At 36.2% G+C, this 16,838-nt stretch overlaps 1 non-coding gene across 1 annotated transcript; it reads right to left on the bottom strand.

Moving 5' to 3' along the window:
* Nucleotides 1-8,894: 8,894 nt before the first annotated feature.
* On the bottom strand, nucleotides 8,895-9,000 carry LOC118480071. The gene has a single exon (XR_004861710.1). It is a non-coding gene; the product is annotated as a small nucleolar RNA R71 (small nucleolar RNA).
* Nucleotides 9,001-16,838: the final 7,838 nt, after the last annotated feature.

Genomic DNA, 16,838 nt, shown 5'->3' with positions numbered 1-16,838 from the left:
TAACGTTTCAAAAAATTTAGTACAAATAACCAAATTCTTATATTACCTTCATAAGGTCAACAGGAGTAGACAAACTGCAGGAATCTGGAACATCCAACGATTCGGACTGTTCATGCTTTAAGTACATAATACACAATAACATAAAATACACACAATGGTATAAATCTATTTCAAAACGATATGACTATGAAATGAAAAGAATGACATAATGAAGATTTAAACCTGGTTAAGATTGAATTTAGCGCAGAGCGCGGCAAGGATCTCATCACCGTTAGTGGCCATTGAAATACCATAGTTTTCAACCTGATGCTCAATGTTATAGTCTTTAACACTTATGATGAACGCATACCTCTTTCCAATCAATGTGTCAAAAATCTCAGGATATGGGTTCAGTATCTCTCCAGAATTAATAACCTATGATTATATAAAAATTAATATCAATTACAATGAGCAGAATGATTCCATAATTGAGAACCTACAATTTTATAAAAATTAATTTTAAATTATATTTACTACATGGGCAAATAACTAATAACTGAATGCATGTATTTGTTACCTGATCTTGGATTGCAAGTTACTCTTTGGCAGTTTTCTTAAGAATCTTGTAAGCTTCGAAATTAAACAGTGTCAAAGACACAGTACCGGAAGAGTCTTGCACCCTAATAGGTATCTTGAAGCTATCAAAGTTAAAAACAAATGAAAACATTAGTATCACTAATAACAGAAGTGTGGTTCATATTAGTATTTAGTATAAGGAAATAAAACTGTAATCTCAAAACGCGGAATAGAATAGATGTCGACTCCTTCACATTTATCATTTGTACACACCAAAGATTTTACGTGATCAATATCAAATGAACCATCCACATTTTCTTTCGTTATAAATCTTTCCTCCACACCCGACTTACAGTGGTTATAACCATTGTAATACCAAAGTTTATCAGTGCATATAGCTGTGATTGTGCCAAGAACCAAAACCTTCTTTGTCTATCAATATCAAACAAAAATAATAATACTTAGAAAAGACTATAAAAAAACTCAGCATGTAAAGTACTTATAAGAAAATACACACCGTTGATATGGTTCCAAGGAAACCAATAAGCATGAAACCAGGGTTATTAAGAAACTCATCTTCAATACTTGAGATAACGTTTGAACCAACATGCTCATTTGATGAAGATGAAGCAGAAATTTTCTCTACATACCTAAACAGATTCATGTGATCAAATTAAAACGTAAAAAGTAAATGTAGGTACAAAATAATACTGTTTAATGTTTATATGCATATTACTAACTATACCTCTTCCTAAAAGAGGATATCTCTTCAATGTCAGTGTCGATAAAAAGTCTGCTAAGCTCAAACCTGTTTGCAACTCCACGCTTGCCTGAATTTAAAAATAAAACCAAATATAGATCAATATAAACAGTGTCAAATTTAAAACATATAAATAAATATAAACATAAATTACTAAATAAAAAAATTAAACTAATTAAGTTTAAATTGTACCTTTGTAAAGGTTGACCATACCAAAATGACAAAGGATAACAACATATTTCTCTCGTTTCTTATCATTCATGTAAGCAAACATTTCAATAGCAAAACCATCCCACAAAGTAACCGAACACTTTTGGCCTCTAAAATATTAACATAAAACATAATAACATCAAGCAACCTTGTAATGCTTTAAACGTCAAAATGCAACAACTTAATAAAAAGAACTCACTCAAGGTCTTCAACTCTAAGATTAAGTCTCTTGCCCTTGCTCCCATCCTTCTTTGATGTATCCTCTAGATTGAAACATACTTCCACATAACCAATCCAATCTATAAACAAAAATATATTGTTAAAAGAAAACAACATTAAGAAGAGATAACATGAAAAAAAAAAACAATAAGATAAAACAATACATATATATCATGTAGTGATTTACAAACCAATAACTGTATTAACTTCAATTTTATTTTTAACAACATCCTTGAGGTTAACGAAATTAAAATGGTATTTTGGTCCAGACCAGTCAAGGCATTTCTCAACAGAAGTAATTACTGACTTGATTTGAAAGCAATTGTCATGATGACTTTTCTAAATTTTATTTTAACTTTAATTAAGAGATAATAACCGTCAATTTGAAATTCACATTTTGCATAATTTAAATGTCCAAGGCTCAAGAAATTAGAATTAATTACTGATTTGATTTGCAACAAATAGTCATCAAGAATTGTTTTTATTTTTTAATTTAACTTTAAATTTTATCATGAAGACAATGTTGGAGGAACTCTTATGTCATTGGAATATAACGATTAGGTAAAATGGTAATTTGATTGTAATTCTAGTTTTCATTTGACAATTTCAATCTATCACTAATTAACACCATCAATAATAAAAATGTGAGCAGTGACTTTTTTTAGGGAAACCGCTGATGGTCAATATCAGTATATGTCAACAATAAAAAAGTGAGCAGTGGCTATTTTTTCCTATCAGTGGATACCCAACAGTTTTTGAAACACTGATGTTTGGTCAGTCAATGGTCAACACGAAGATTGAAGAAACAGAGGTTGAATTTCAGCAGTGGATAACTTTTAACAATCAAATGTTTAAACCAACACAGTGGTTGTAACAGGCTTTTAAACAGATGTTGGGGCTTAAACAGATGTTTCGCCTTATATATCAGTTGTCTGGACTAAAATAGAAGTTTGACCTTAAATAGATGTTTGCCCATAAACAGAAGTTTGGCCATAAATAGATGTTTGCCCTTAAACAAATGTTTGAGCTTAAACAAATATTTGCCCATAAACATCTGTTTGCAAAAAAAGACCAATTTCAAGAATACTATACCCAACCAATCAAGATGAGGAGCTTAATAATCATCCAGGTGTACTTGATTTTATTTATTAGTATAAAGATGAAACAACTGTTTAATTTATAGTACAGATCAAACCACTGAAGTGATGTGATAAATACTGTTACATATAAACACTGTTGTGATAAACACTGTTACATATAAACACTGATGTCATAGAAATTGTTACATATAAAACACTGAGGTGATGACATCTAACAACCTAACAGACTATAAAACACTGATGCGAAAAACACTGTTACACATAAACACTGTTAACATAAACAAAGGTAGAATAACTAATGTTGATGTTGAACCACTGTTGTTGTTGGACAGTGGTTCACCTTTGGTTGATCAGGCCTTTGGTTCATCAGTGCTTGTCTTCAACAGGACTTTGGTCTTCATCAGTGGTTTGGTCTTGAATAGTGGATGATGTTCATCAGACTTTGTGTACAACCGTCATTATATCCAACAGTTGTTAGGCATATCAGTGTTTTGCCTTATTAACTTGTTATAACCACTGTCATTGTAGGAAACTTAGCTGGGCAGTGCTTATTGTGGATCAACGTGCAGCTTCAACAGCCAAATCAACATCATCTTTATCTCCTTCAGCAATATCCACTATGTTTTATTCGGTTCTTGGATCAAACATCTCGAACAATTTCCCTTTTCATCAAAACAATTAATCTGAAAAAACACGTGGAACTAACAGCAAAAAGTACACCTGAAACAGAATCGTCGATTAAGAATAAAAAAACATGTGGAATTAACAATGCATAGATTAGTGAAGGAAACTTACGGTGCTGATTAAGAAAACTCTGTTTAATTGCTCAAATTGAGATGACGGGTGATCTGCAAGCGATTACAAATGAATCAATGCATCAATAAATGGTAAATCAAAAGGTTACGAATACCAAAAAATAAATCAGACCAATTAAGGTTACCTTGGTGTTGTGTAATCACTTTAATGTCCATGACAACATCACCTTCATAAAAAACAAATTAACCTGATTGTAAGATTAAAACATTCAATGACTTACAGTACATGGGTCCAAATGATCTCAATCATGCACTAAAATTCTTATACTCATCTGAGATTGTCCTCCGCTCCACCATCTTAATTCGTCTCTCCACAACTTCAATTGTAAAGAAAAGGGCAAAAATCAAATACATGACTAACACAACCTCATTGAAAGTGGCATTGTAAATGAGTACCATACCGAATAACAAAAAGGGATGAAGCCTAAACTTTTGGGCCGGTATCATCTATCAACAGACCTGAAAACAAAATCAGTTTCTAAACAATGACTTCATGAAACTGAAAATCATTAATGCAAACACAAATTAAGTAACAACCTGCTGCAAAAATAATAAAGTGTAAAAACAATCTCAAAAACTTCTCTGTAATTAAGTAGTTAAGCTACTCAATTTAGTTAACTACATACACAATCCAACAATGAATTTACCGTCCTTCTCCTTCTCTTTCACATTTCCATCTCCTCAACAACAGTCCGGCAGAGGTTGCTTCTAATCAACAAACTCTATAAAATAATAATAATAATAATAATAATAAAATAAGCATAAAATCTATATATTCTGCTTGGATCGCTAGAATAATAGTATGAAAGTTGAAATAAAAACAGAGGATCAAGAAACATAGGAGCATCAAAAATTACTAACATGGGTGAATAAATCAACAAAACAGCTTGTGAAAGACATAAACTACAAACATATCAAAATCAGTCTACTCGTAGTCACATGATACAACAAAGCAAGCATCTGAATAAACAATAACAAAGGAAAGACAAAATCAAAAGCTACAAACAGAGTTATTCATATATATTTCATATATATACAATAATAAAAACATTATTACAACATACCAGTGTCACCGATTAACAGGAGCTTGTACAAAAGGGTTCATCGAGTACGATAAGAAACCCTAGGAGATCTGCTTCTTCTTCTGAGGGTACAAAAGGGTTCATCGTGTTCAGTATGAGAAAATAGATAAAACGAAATAAAATTTCTGAATGAAAAAAATAGATCTTACATGAATATTCTGTTCTTCAACTACTCGACGGTACATGATTTAGGGTTTCAAACGCAGACGTATCCAATAGAAGTAAGCTCTGCCGGACATTGTTGAAGAGATGGAAATGGGAAGAAGGAGAAGGATGAACATCAGAGAGATAGGGGATCTTGTATGGAAAGGTGAAGGAGAAGAATGAAATAGTGTTTGTGAAAATGTGAGAATAAAGGGCAGTGGTTACTGTTGGGCGGGAAAAGGGGAAAAACAATGCCCTCATTTACTGACACATGACACAAATCATTTTCATTTATTATATATGATAGATTTATGTTAAATTTAACAGATACTTTTGTAACAGCTTAAACAAATATTTGAACTAGTTGTAAAAAGAAAATTACTTTAATTAATAAGTTTAAGTAAATGATTTTAAACAAATTAGATTTTTTTAACAATAAATAATTTAAAAAATTAAAAAAAATAATTAAGAACATCAACAAAAGCTAATATAATATATTAATTAAGAATTTCAAGAATGAAAAGGTCAAATGCTTAATATTTGATTTATGATTTAGAAAAACATGATCAAAGAATAACTAATACAAATTAATATATAACTAGTATATGAAGCTGTGCATTGCGATGGCGCTTCGAATGTCATTGTGTTTTGACGTGCTTAAAAAGTAACAAATAAATTGACACAAAACACAACCAAATTTTAAAAATAAAAACACTAATACTAACGACACGCGTTCTAGGGAAACATATCTATCAGTATATAGTATAGCCAAGGGCGGATCTACATGGACACAAGGGGTATTGACGGATGGTTCGTTGGACAACCCTTAAATGGTTTAAAAAGATTAAAATTCCATGCTTTACTTGAGTTTTTGCTTGAATATAGTAACTATGAGTGTATGTGTGGTTTCACAGGTAAAACGCTTAATACGGTGAGGTTAAGTACATGGCATTGTAGTGGAATGGCTAAAGATTAATTTCCATCACATCTCATTAGTATCTACAAGGAAAGAGGCAGCCTACCTATGTGAAAGACACAACGGTTTTAGCAAAAGTCAACAAGCAACATTAAATAAAAAAATATCATTTGTTTTTGTGGGGGTTCTCGAGAGGCACAAGAAATAAAACAAGAACATCATTTAGGCGGCACATGTGGGGTGTCTGTGATTGGGCCGCACATGTTGGATGCTTTTGGGATTGGGCCGCCAAACAACAGCAAACAATTACAACATCCTTACATGTTCACGTGACTTGGAGCGAATATCATCAAATATCATCATCACTTAGAGGGCTGCCACCACATTTTGGATAATTAAAAGAATACATATGAGAAGTGGGCCGCACATGGGTTTGGCCGGTTTAGGGGGTTTGTATTTCTTTGATGGCACATGGTCAACAAACAATCATCATCATCTCAATAGTGGGAGGCAATTATCACATATGTGGACATATAATTGGCGGCTGACATTGGTTTTTGGGAGGTGAACATTAAATTAGAGGACATGACTTGAATTCTAAGAAAATCATCCTCAATCACCATCACACATGAAAGGCCGCACATGATTGGGTTTTGTGGACGGCACATGCAAGGAAAAAGAAAAGACAACAATGATCATTATCATTTGACGGTTGGAGGCATCACGTGGAGGGAAGGAGCCAAACAGTTAACAAAACATGCAAGTCAGAGCTCCACCGTAATTTACGGTGGGACCGTAAATTACGGCGGCCATGAAAAGTGCACAAGTCTCCACCGTAAATCAGTCTATTTGTACCGTAACATTTTCAAGATTACCGTAATTTACGGTATGACCGTAAATTACGGTGGACATGACGAGGAAAATTGTAACCGCTCATTAAAATCGGTCTTATTGTGTCTTTTGACATATCTTTCATCATTGGACGGTTGTGGATGAACTTTGGGGCGAATTTTGGCTACTTGCTTGTCTTGTGAACGATTCTTATCATCCGGTTTGTATCTTTGATTTGTATGAACATTGGTTTGACTATGATGATGATTCACCGAGCCATGTCCGGCTAAACTCTTCGGTGATCATCTTAGGTGAATGTTTCTTGAACTTTTGTGTGTTTAATTTCTGAATTTCTAGAATGATAACTTGCGTTGCTTGAATATCATGGTGTATGTTTGATTGCTTGTAGTTTGTTAATCGATAGTGCAATTTCTAGTCTTAATCGTACGTTCTTGGTGCCGTTGGCAATCGAGATATCACGGGAAGGGTTAGGGTTGGTTATTGATTAATTGGTCATCGGGAAACAACCTCGCGTTTATATAATCCGAGTACTTTGTTCCCTTTTATCACTTCAATCATCTATACACGAGTTATGTCTATGTAACTCTTTCTAGTTGGAATTACACACAATTGTTTAAAGAAACTGAAACCTAAGGTGATCATTGTTCTCTCCTAATTTGTTTTACAACCAACTTTGATTTGAATTAGTTTTTAATTTAGTTTTCTAAATCATCAATCCAAACTCTTGAATTTTAATTTCTGCAATTTAGTCTAATATTAGTTTAAGTACAAAGCTATACAATCAACACATCTTCCACATACTCCCTGAGTTCGATACCCTACTACCACTATCTATAGTTGTTTGGGGATTAAATTTGATTGTGACCACGACATCACGTCAAATTTTGGCGCCGTTGCCGGGGAGTAGTGCGCAACGTGTGTTAGTTTAATAGTTTTGTTTGTTATTTTCGGGTTTACGTTGGTTGTGTTTAGTGTGCAGGTACTTCAGGTGTATGCATACTAGAGGCTCTCACAGGTCATCACCGCTATCGTTTGATCCGGAAATTGAAAGAACGCTAAGACAAAACCGAGTTTTAGTGCGAGAAAACAAAATCATTGGTTCACCCACTTCACCCATCACACCGAGAAACATCATGGCTGATTCCCAAATTCCACCTACAACGGGTCAATCATCCTCAACCTTTATACCTACTTCCACTCAACCATCACCAAACACTACATTACCTAATACCACCGCTGAATTTACACCATCCAATGTCACCCAACCAATCACCACTCAAACTGAGCCTACCATCACCTACAATCCATCCACCACAATCCCACCATTATCTCACTTCTTTCCCCCAACTACGGGTCAATCATCATCCACCTTCACAATTGCACCTAATTCAACTATCGTGCATACTACTTCATCTTTTAGACCACAACAACAACAATCGGGCTTTCAGTATTCGACCATCCCATTTGGGCAGACCTCGGGAATTCAAGGAGATGGTTATGATGAGGGATTTGAAGATTATGAGGGTTATGAAGATGATGGGTACGGTTATGGAGGTTATGGTGATCAAGGGGAGTTTGGGTATTTGCAAAGTCAATCCCAAGGGATGGCAAGTGTTGGTGGAATGCAACAACAACAACTTATACCACAACACATTCGGCCAAGACCACAAGGGCCACCAATGCCACAACCTATTCCATTGCAACAAGTCCGGCCTCAACATGTGCAACAACAATTTCAAAGACCAGCTCAACGTCCACCGATGCGACAACAACAGTTTCAACAACCAAACGCACCACAAGGGCAAGTACCAAGACCAAATGGTCCTATTATTCCGAGAGGTAGGTATGGTGTACCAAGAAGACATCTTAGAGAAAATGTGAGGGGCATTGAAGCACATTTTCGGCCGGTAATCACGCAAAACCCTTCACCGGTAGTCATTCCTCATAATGATCAAGGGCGAACATTTGAAGTAAGAACCAACTCTTTGCAAAGTTTACCAAAGTACAAGGGGTTGGCAAATGAGGAGCCTTATTTTCATTTAGAGGCTTATGATTCTATTTGCAACACTCTTGGGAGTCAAGGGTTTTTAGCCGACGATGTCAAATTGGTTTTGTTCCAATTTTCTTTGGAAGAGAAGGCGAAAAAATGGTTCTACACGTTACCTTCGGCATCTATATATACATGGGGGGAGATGCAACAAACCTTCGTGGATGAGTTTTACACCGCCCAAAAGACCAATGATGCAAGGAAGGGATTGAGAAGCTTTCAACAACAACATGGTGAGATGTTTCATGAGGCGTTTGAGCTCTTCAATATGATGATTAAAAATTGCCCTCACCATAGGATTGAATTATGGGAGTTGATGAATGCCTTTCATGAGGGGTTGAGTGCCGAAGACGCACGTGATTTGATGTCTATCACCGGTGGGACTTTTGGAACAAACTATGAGAATGAAGACTGGGAGTTCTTGGAAAGCATGGCAACTACATCAAAAAGAAAAGCTCAAGCCTCGAGAAGAGCCCGACCGACCACTACCCGACCGCAAGTGCACGCCATAGATGATGGTAATGTTCAAACCACTAACCAAATATATGATGTTTGTGCTTTGTGTAATGAAATAGGTCATGCGGCTGAAAATTGCCAAGGGATGTTGGACGGGCAATACGAGGAGGTCCATGCGGTTCAAGGTCAAGGTCAAGGAGGAGGTGGTAGGAACTACAACAACATGAATTCTAATACCTACCACCCCGAATTGAGGAACCACCCGAACTTTAGATATGGGAACCCTTCAAATCAAGCTAACCCGAATTTCCAAGGAAACCAAGGATTTCAAAGGCAATATCAAACGGGTCAAAGCTTTTCGGGTGGAAATGAGATGATGGAGATGTTGAAGGTGATGCAAAGTGAAATGCAAAGAATGAACCAACGTGATGAGGCTCGGATGCAAAAGGACGAGGTTCGTGACAAAAGCATCCAATCGTTGACCACTCAAATGGGTCAACTTGCAAGTGACGTGGCGATATTAAAGAAAGCAAAAGGCCAGCTACCGAGTGATACGGTGCCAAATCCCAAGAACATAAAAAGCATTAACATCAATGTGGTAAGCACCGTTCCTAGTACTGAAGTTAATGAAAAATGTCTAACTTCTTCGTGTCAAGTGAATGCAGGTTTGGAAAAAGATGCCGAAGTCGAGAATGATAAAGAGTATGGAGTGCCAATCGTGCCTATCCGTGTGGGAAAATTAAAAATCCCTCACGCATTGTTGGACTACGGGGCAAGCGTGAGTGTGCTACCAAGCGATCTATACGATATGTACGACTTTGGTCCACTCGAAGGTATAGACACCATGGTGAGCTTAGCGGATGGAAGTTGGAGGCGTCCACGGGGAATGGTTAGGAATGTTAAGATTCAGTTGGGAGAATTTGAATACCCGGTGGATTTCCTAGTTTTGGACTATGCTTCTACCAATATGGCATCACAACAAAGGGTAATTTTAGGTCGACCGTTTCTATACGCAGCAAATGCTCAAATTAATTGTAGAGACAAGATTATTACCATGACCGAAAAGAACCGTAGGTTGTACTTTGATGTTCAAACTGGAGGGATTAGTTATGAGTCCATTGAGAGGAAGGGTGGTGAGTCTAGTGATTGTATGAAAAATGTGTTACAACGAATGAGAAAAAAGCACCCACCGGACCGTGAAGAAACATATATGGGTGCAAGCAAGAGTGTATTTGATTACCTACCGAGTCAAAACAAGATGGATGCATTTTGTTCAATGGCACAAGGAAGTAATGGAGATGATAGGAACCGATTCTTTGAGCCACCATAAAAGGTGGTGGCACGGTCTGGCTGAAGACTTGAAAACTTAGCGCTGCTCGGGAGGCAACCCGAGGGTTTTCACTGATCTTGTTATTTCTTCAGTTTTCTATGTTTCAGGGCCATGGCAACACTCAAGTGTGGGGAAGAGGTGCGGATATTTGTGTGAAGGTGGTGATAGGAAGTCGGATTGTCTACAACATCTGTTGTGGCAAACTTCATCAGGTCAATGTACTTTTTCCTTAAACTTGTCATGTTCTTTAGCTTTGAAATATTGTTAGTTTATTAGTTTGCTTTTGTTAATTTAAAAAAAAAAACAAAAAAAAAATACCAAAAAAAAAAGAAAGAAATTTGGGGTTTGAGATTAAAAGCTTTTGTTGAAGTTGAATGAATTTTAGTGATCAAAGCCTTCAAAGCCATACATTGGGACAATGTATCCCAAGTGTGGGGATGGGGGAAATTTTTGAGAGTTTTAAAAATTTTTTGTGAAGCCGAGCGAAAGTTGTTAAAATTTGAAAGCTTGATATTGTGCCATTTGACACACCGACACCCATTCCTAGTCTTTTCTTGGTGAGGATTTGAGCCACACATGATTGTTATTGATATTTCATTGTTTGAGTGGCGGTGTGTGTTGTTATGTTAATAGAACTTGTAGGTGAATACTTGTTAAATCCTAGAATTAGCATGCTTTTGAAAATGATAGGAGGACTTTTAGGAAGCCTCGTCTAGATGTGTGAGAGTGTGGGATTGGTGGGTTGGACCTCATACGTTACATATATGAGCTTGGTATTGTGAGGGGTGGGAGTTTGGTCCTTAGAAAGCCATGTTGAGCCTTAGACCATTCGATTGTGACCCGAGCCTACTTCCTACAAAATTTTACCTTTTGAAATGACCCGGTTTAGGAGCTTTAGTATGTAGTATTGATGTTCTTGTATATATTGTTGAGTTTGATGTAATATGAAAAAAAAAGAAAGAAAAAAAAAAGAAAAAGAAAAATATGAGAAAAATACAAAAAGAAGTATTTAGTTGCAATAGTAGTTGAGATGTTGAAGAAGTTTTGTATATATTTGATGGTTACTTTGTTTAGTGGTAGAAATAAAAACCGGGTCAAATCAATTAGCTCTCGCATATATATTCCACCATTTTCCTACCTTTGCACCTAGTCCCGTTACAGCCCGTAAGCCATTTTGATTCATAAGCATGCTAAATACTCAATAGGAGGAGACTTGATTTTTATACAAGCTTATTGTCGCACAAACACACACATGCATTGAGTGGTTCTGCATTACATGCTAGTAATTTTTGTCACCGAGAGTTTGGCGAGGGGTGTGTCTTATGATATGGTTGAAGGTTAGTAAAAGGACGGCACATTTAGCTTGGTTTGCATGTTTGATCGCTTTGGTGTTGAAATAGTTTTTGAACGGGTTGCTTGGGACAAGCAACGGGTAAGTGTGGGGATGTGACGGGTGGTTCGTTGGACAACCCTTAAATGGTTTAAAAAGATTAAAATTCCATGCTTTACTTGAGTTTTTGCTTGAATATAGTAACTATGAGTGTATGTGTGGTTTCACAGGTAAAACGCTTAATACGGTGAGTTTAAGTACATGGCATTGTAGTGGAATGGCTAAAGATTAATTTCCATCACATCTCATTAGTATCTACAAGGAAAGAGGCAGCCTACCTATGTGAAAGACACAACGGTTTTAGCAAAAGTCAACAAGCAACATTAAATAAAAAAATATCATTTGTTTTTGTGGGGGTTCTCGAGAGGCACAAGAAATAAAACAAGAACATCATTTAGGCGGCACATGTGGGGTGTCTGTGATTGGGCCGCACATGTTGGATGCTTTTGGGATTGGGCCGCCAAACAACAGTAAACAATTACAACATCCTTACATGTTCACGTGACTTGGAGCGAATATCATCAAATATCATCATCACTTAGAGGGCTGCCACCACATTTTGGATAATTAAAAGAATACATATGAGAAGTGGGCCGCACATGGGTTTGGCCGGTTTAGGGGGTTTGTATTTCTTTGATGGCACATGGTCAACAAACAATCATCATCATCTCAATAGTGGGAGGCAATTATCACATATGTGGACATATAATTGGCGGCTGACATTGGTTTTTGGGAGGTGAACATTAAATTAGAGGACATGACTTGAATTCTAAGAAAATCATCCTCAATCACCATCACACATGAAAGGCCGCACATGATTGGGTTTTGTGGACGGCACATGCAAGGAAAAAGAAAAGACAACAATGATCATTATCATTTGACGGTTGGAGGCATCACGTGGAGGGAAGGAGCCAAACAGTTAACAAAACATGCAAGTCAGAGCTCCACCGTAATTTACGGTGGGACCGTAAATTACGGCGGCCATGAAAAGTGCACAAGTCTCCACCGTAAATCAGTCTATTTGTACCGTAACATTTTCAAGATTACCGTAATTTACGGTATGACCGTAAATTACGGTGGACATGACGAGGAAAATTGTAACCGCTCATGAAAATCGGTCTTATTGTGTCTTTTGACATATCTTTCATCATTGGACGGTTGTGGATGAACTTTGGGGTGAATTTTGGCTACTTGCTTGTCTTGTGAACGATTCTTATCATCCGGTTTGTATCTTTGATTTGTATGAACATTGGTTTGACTATGATGATGATTCACCGAGCCATGTCCGGCTAAACTCTTCGGTGATCATCTTAGGTGAATGTTTCTTGAACTTTTGTGTGTTTAATTTCTGAATTTCTAGAATGATAACTTGCGTTGCTTGAATATCATGGTGTATGTTTGATTGCTTGTAGTTTGTTAATCGGTAGTGCAATTTCTAGTCTTAATCGTACGTTCTTGGTGCCGTTGGCAATCGAGATATCACTGGAAGGGTTAGGGTTGGTTATTGATTAATTGGTCATCGGGAAACAACCTCGCGTTTATATAATCCGAGTACTTTGTTCCCTTTTATCACTTCAATCATCTATACACGAGTTATGTCTATGTAACTCTTTCTAGTTGGAATTACACACAATTGTTTAAAGAAACTGAAACCTAAGGTGATCATTGTTCTCTCCTAATTTGTTTTACAACCAACTTTGATTTGAATTAGTTTTTAATTTAGTTTTCTAAATCATCAATCCAAACTCTTGAATTTTAATTTCTGCAATTTAGTCTAATATTAGTTTAAGTACAAAGCTATACAATCAACACATCTTCCACATACTCCCTGAGTTCGATACCCTACTACCACTATCTATAGTTGTTTGGGGATTAAATTTGATTGTGACCACGACATCACGTCAGGTATCCCGGGATACCCCTTAACTTTCTTGGCGAAGTGCAATTAATATATCTCATCCCAGTTTTATTTATCGAGAATACCCCTAATCAAATATTAGGATGCCCCCCAGTGTAATAGTGTAGGTGAAGATGAGATGGAATGAAAATTGTTGATTGACTGAAACGAAAATTCCAGTCAATAAGAACTTGTAGGTTGCAATGACTCATGGAGAAGATGAAGTCATTGGAAATGAATAAAAAGCAACGTCAGTCAATGAAAAAGCAACATTTAGAAAATGAAAGAAAAACAATTGTACTTAATATAGTAAAACTTAATTTAATATATAACCATTTACCTGCTTATTTTTATTTTATTTTATTTTGTTTATTTATCATTTATAAAGTATTGTATTTAATTTATTAATAAGTTTTTGGCTTTTCTAAATATATTTTTATCACCAACAAAATATTATCTATAAAACTTCTAAATGAAATTATATTTGGATACTATAATTATATTGTTTTCATTCTCTCACACTATATTATCACTACAAGAAAGGGACACCTTTAGCGGCGACATGTGTCGCCGGTATTGGTCAAATTTGTCGCCGCTATTGACCTTTACCGGTGACATGTCGTCGCTAAAGGGTCGCCAGTATTGATAGGCCGCTATTGGCAACTGTCGTCGCTAAAAGGTCGCCGGTATTGGTCTTCGTCGCTAAAGAGTATATGTCAATAGCGGCGACACGTGTCGCCGCTTAAAGTCTTTTTTTTAATACAGCTGCTGTATTTACAGCACCCAGCCATTTTTTCGGCCGAAAAAACAGAACCTGCCTATTTCAAACAACGCAAACATATGCCACAAACATATACTAAAGGTAATATAATTAAAACAACGCAAACATACGCAAACTACGTTTTAGTCGTACATTATAATCCTACAATGTTTAATTAAATCAAAATCATACTTTAAAACAAGTCAATCTTCCTCGGATTCTCTATCGTATAAGTCGTCAGAATCGTAGTCATTTGACTTTCCTTTTCCTTTCCCTTGTGCAATTAATATATCTCATCCCAGTTTTATTTATCGAGAATACCCATAATCAAATATTAGGATGCCCCCCAGTGTAATAGTGTAGGTGAAGATGAGATGGAATGAAAATTGTTGATTGACTGAAACGAAAATTCCAGTCAATAAGAACTTGTAGGTTGCAATGACTCATGGAGAAGATGAAGTCATTGGAAATGAATAAAAAGCAACGTCAGTCAATGAAAAAGCAACATTTAGAACATGAAAGAAAAACAATTGTACTTAATATAGTAAAACTTAATTTAATATATAACCATTTACCTGCTTATTTTTATTTTATTTTATTTTGTTTATTTATCATTTATAAAGTATTGTATTTAATTTATTAATAAGTTTTTGGCTTTTCTAAATATACTTTTATCACCAACAAAATATTATCTATAAAACTTCTAAATGAAATTATATTTGGATACTATAATTATATTGTTTTCATTCTCTCACACTATATTATCACTACAAGAAAGGGACACCTTTAGCGGCGACAGGTGTCGCCAGTATTGGTCAAATTTGTCGCCGCTATTGACCTTTACCGGTGACATGTCGTCGCTAAAGGGTCGCCAGTATTGATAGGCCGCTATTGGCAACTGTCGTCGCTAAAAGGTCGCCGGTATTGGTCTTCGTCGCTAAAGAGTATATGTCAATAGCGGCGACACGTGTCGCCACTTAAAGTCTTTTTTTTTAATACAGCTGCTGTATTTACAGCACCCAGCCATTTTTTCGGCCGAAAAAACAGAACCTGCCTATTTCAAACAACGCAAACATATGCCACAAACATATACTAAAGGTAATATAATTAAAACAACGCAAACATACGCAAACTACGTTTTAGTCGTACATTATAATCCTACAACGTTTAATTAAATCAAAATCATACTTTAAAACAAGTCAATCTTCCTCGGATTCTCTATCGTATAAGTCGTCAGAATCGTAGTCATTTGACTTTCCTTTTCCTTTCCCTTGTGAAGCAAGATAGTTGTTAAGTTGGCTAAAAATGACGGAGTTTGGAACAAGCTGTTAACAAAATCCTACAATAATAGATATCAAAACGTATATTAGCATATTAATTAACGCTACCAACATATATTTAACAAGGAAACATGCGTTCGTTTGTCATTTTATAAATTATAAATTGCGTAGTTTACCTGGGAAAAGGGTTCTTGCGTCCGAGCTTGCGAAGACGACATGTTTGAGGACGTGTTCGAGGACGTGTTGGAAGAAGGTTTAGGCCCCATCCCGCGGTACCATCCTCGCCGCTCTCCCAACGCTTCTTGATACGGGGCAATTGGAGGACCATCGCCGCTCCATTCATATGTGGCCTGTTGTATGTTCCGTTGTATGTTACGAAGATGATGATTAAATATATATGTGTGTGTATATATATATATATTTGTTATAGAAAATAATACTTAAAAGAAATACTTACGTAATTTTGTTCAGCAACCGGATCAACCCAATTCCCTTGATTGTCCGTGTGGGTTTTAGCATACGTCGGTACCCAATCCAAATTTTGTTTAACATTACACCTAGATTAGACATTAAATAAACAAAAGCTTACACACACGCACACATACATAAAACATTACATTTTTATAGGTGGTGCTACCGTACGAAGATGTCCCCCCATGGTATGGGAATTGTTGTTTCTCGCGTACTTGCTTACAGGCCTTGCTTTTTTTAATATATTTTTCTTGCCGGAAACCTTCAGTGGTTCTCAACCAGTTTTCATAGGGCATATCCCCGGGATGGTATGCCCTTGCCCTCTCAAGATCATCGTAACCTCCCTGGCTATCAAATAATTGTCTAGCTTCATGCTTGCGATCAGAGTACCGCTTCATAAGCACAGTCCTCATACCACCCTTCAAGTTTTTCGCCTCATAATCACGTTCCACTTCATCAAGATTGAAATTTTCCTACAAATTAAATAAAAAAGTTAAAATATCATATATAAATTAGATTTGCATGTGCTATAAAATTTTATGCATATAACTTAT

The sequence above is a fragment of the Helianthus annuus genome, chromosome 6, assembly GCF_002127325.2.
Source record: "Helianthus annuus cultivar XRQ/B chromosome 6, HanXRQr2.0-SUNRISE, whole genome shotgun sequence".
Taxonomy (NCBI): domain Eukaryota; kingdom Viridiplantae; phylum Streptophyta; class Magnoliopsida; order Asterales; family Asteraceae; genus Helianthus; species Helianthus annuus.
The sequence above is the reverse complement of the archived record's forward strand: the minus strand, read 5'-3'. Positions and strand labels throughout refer to the sequence as shown.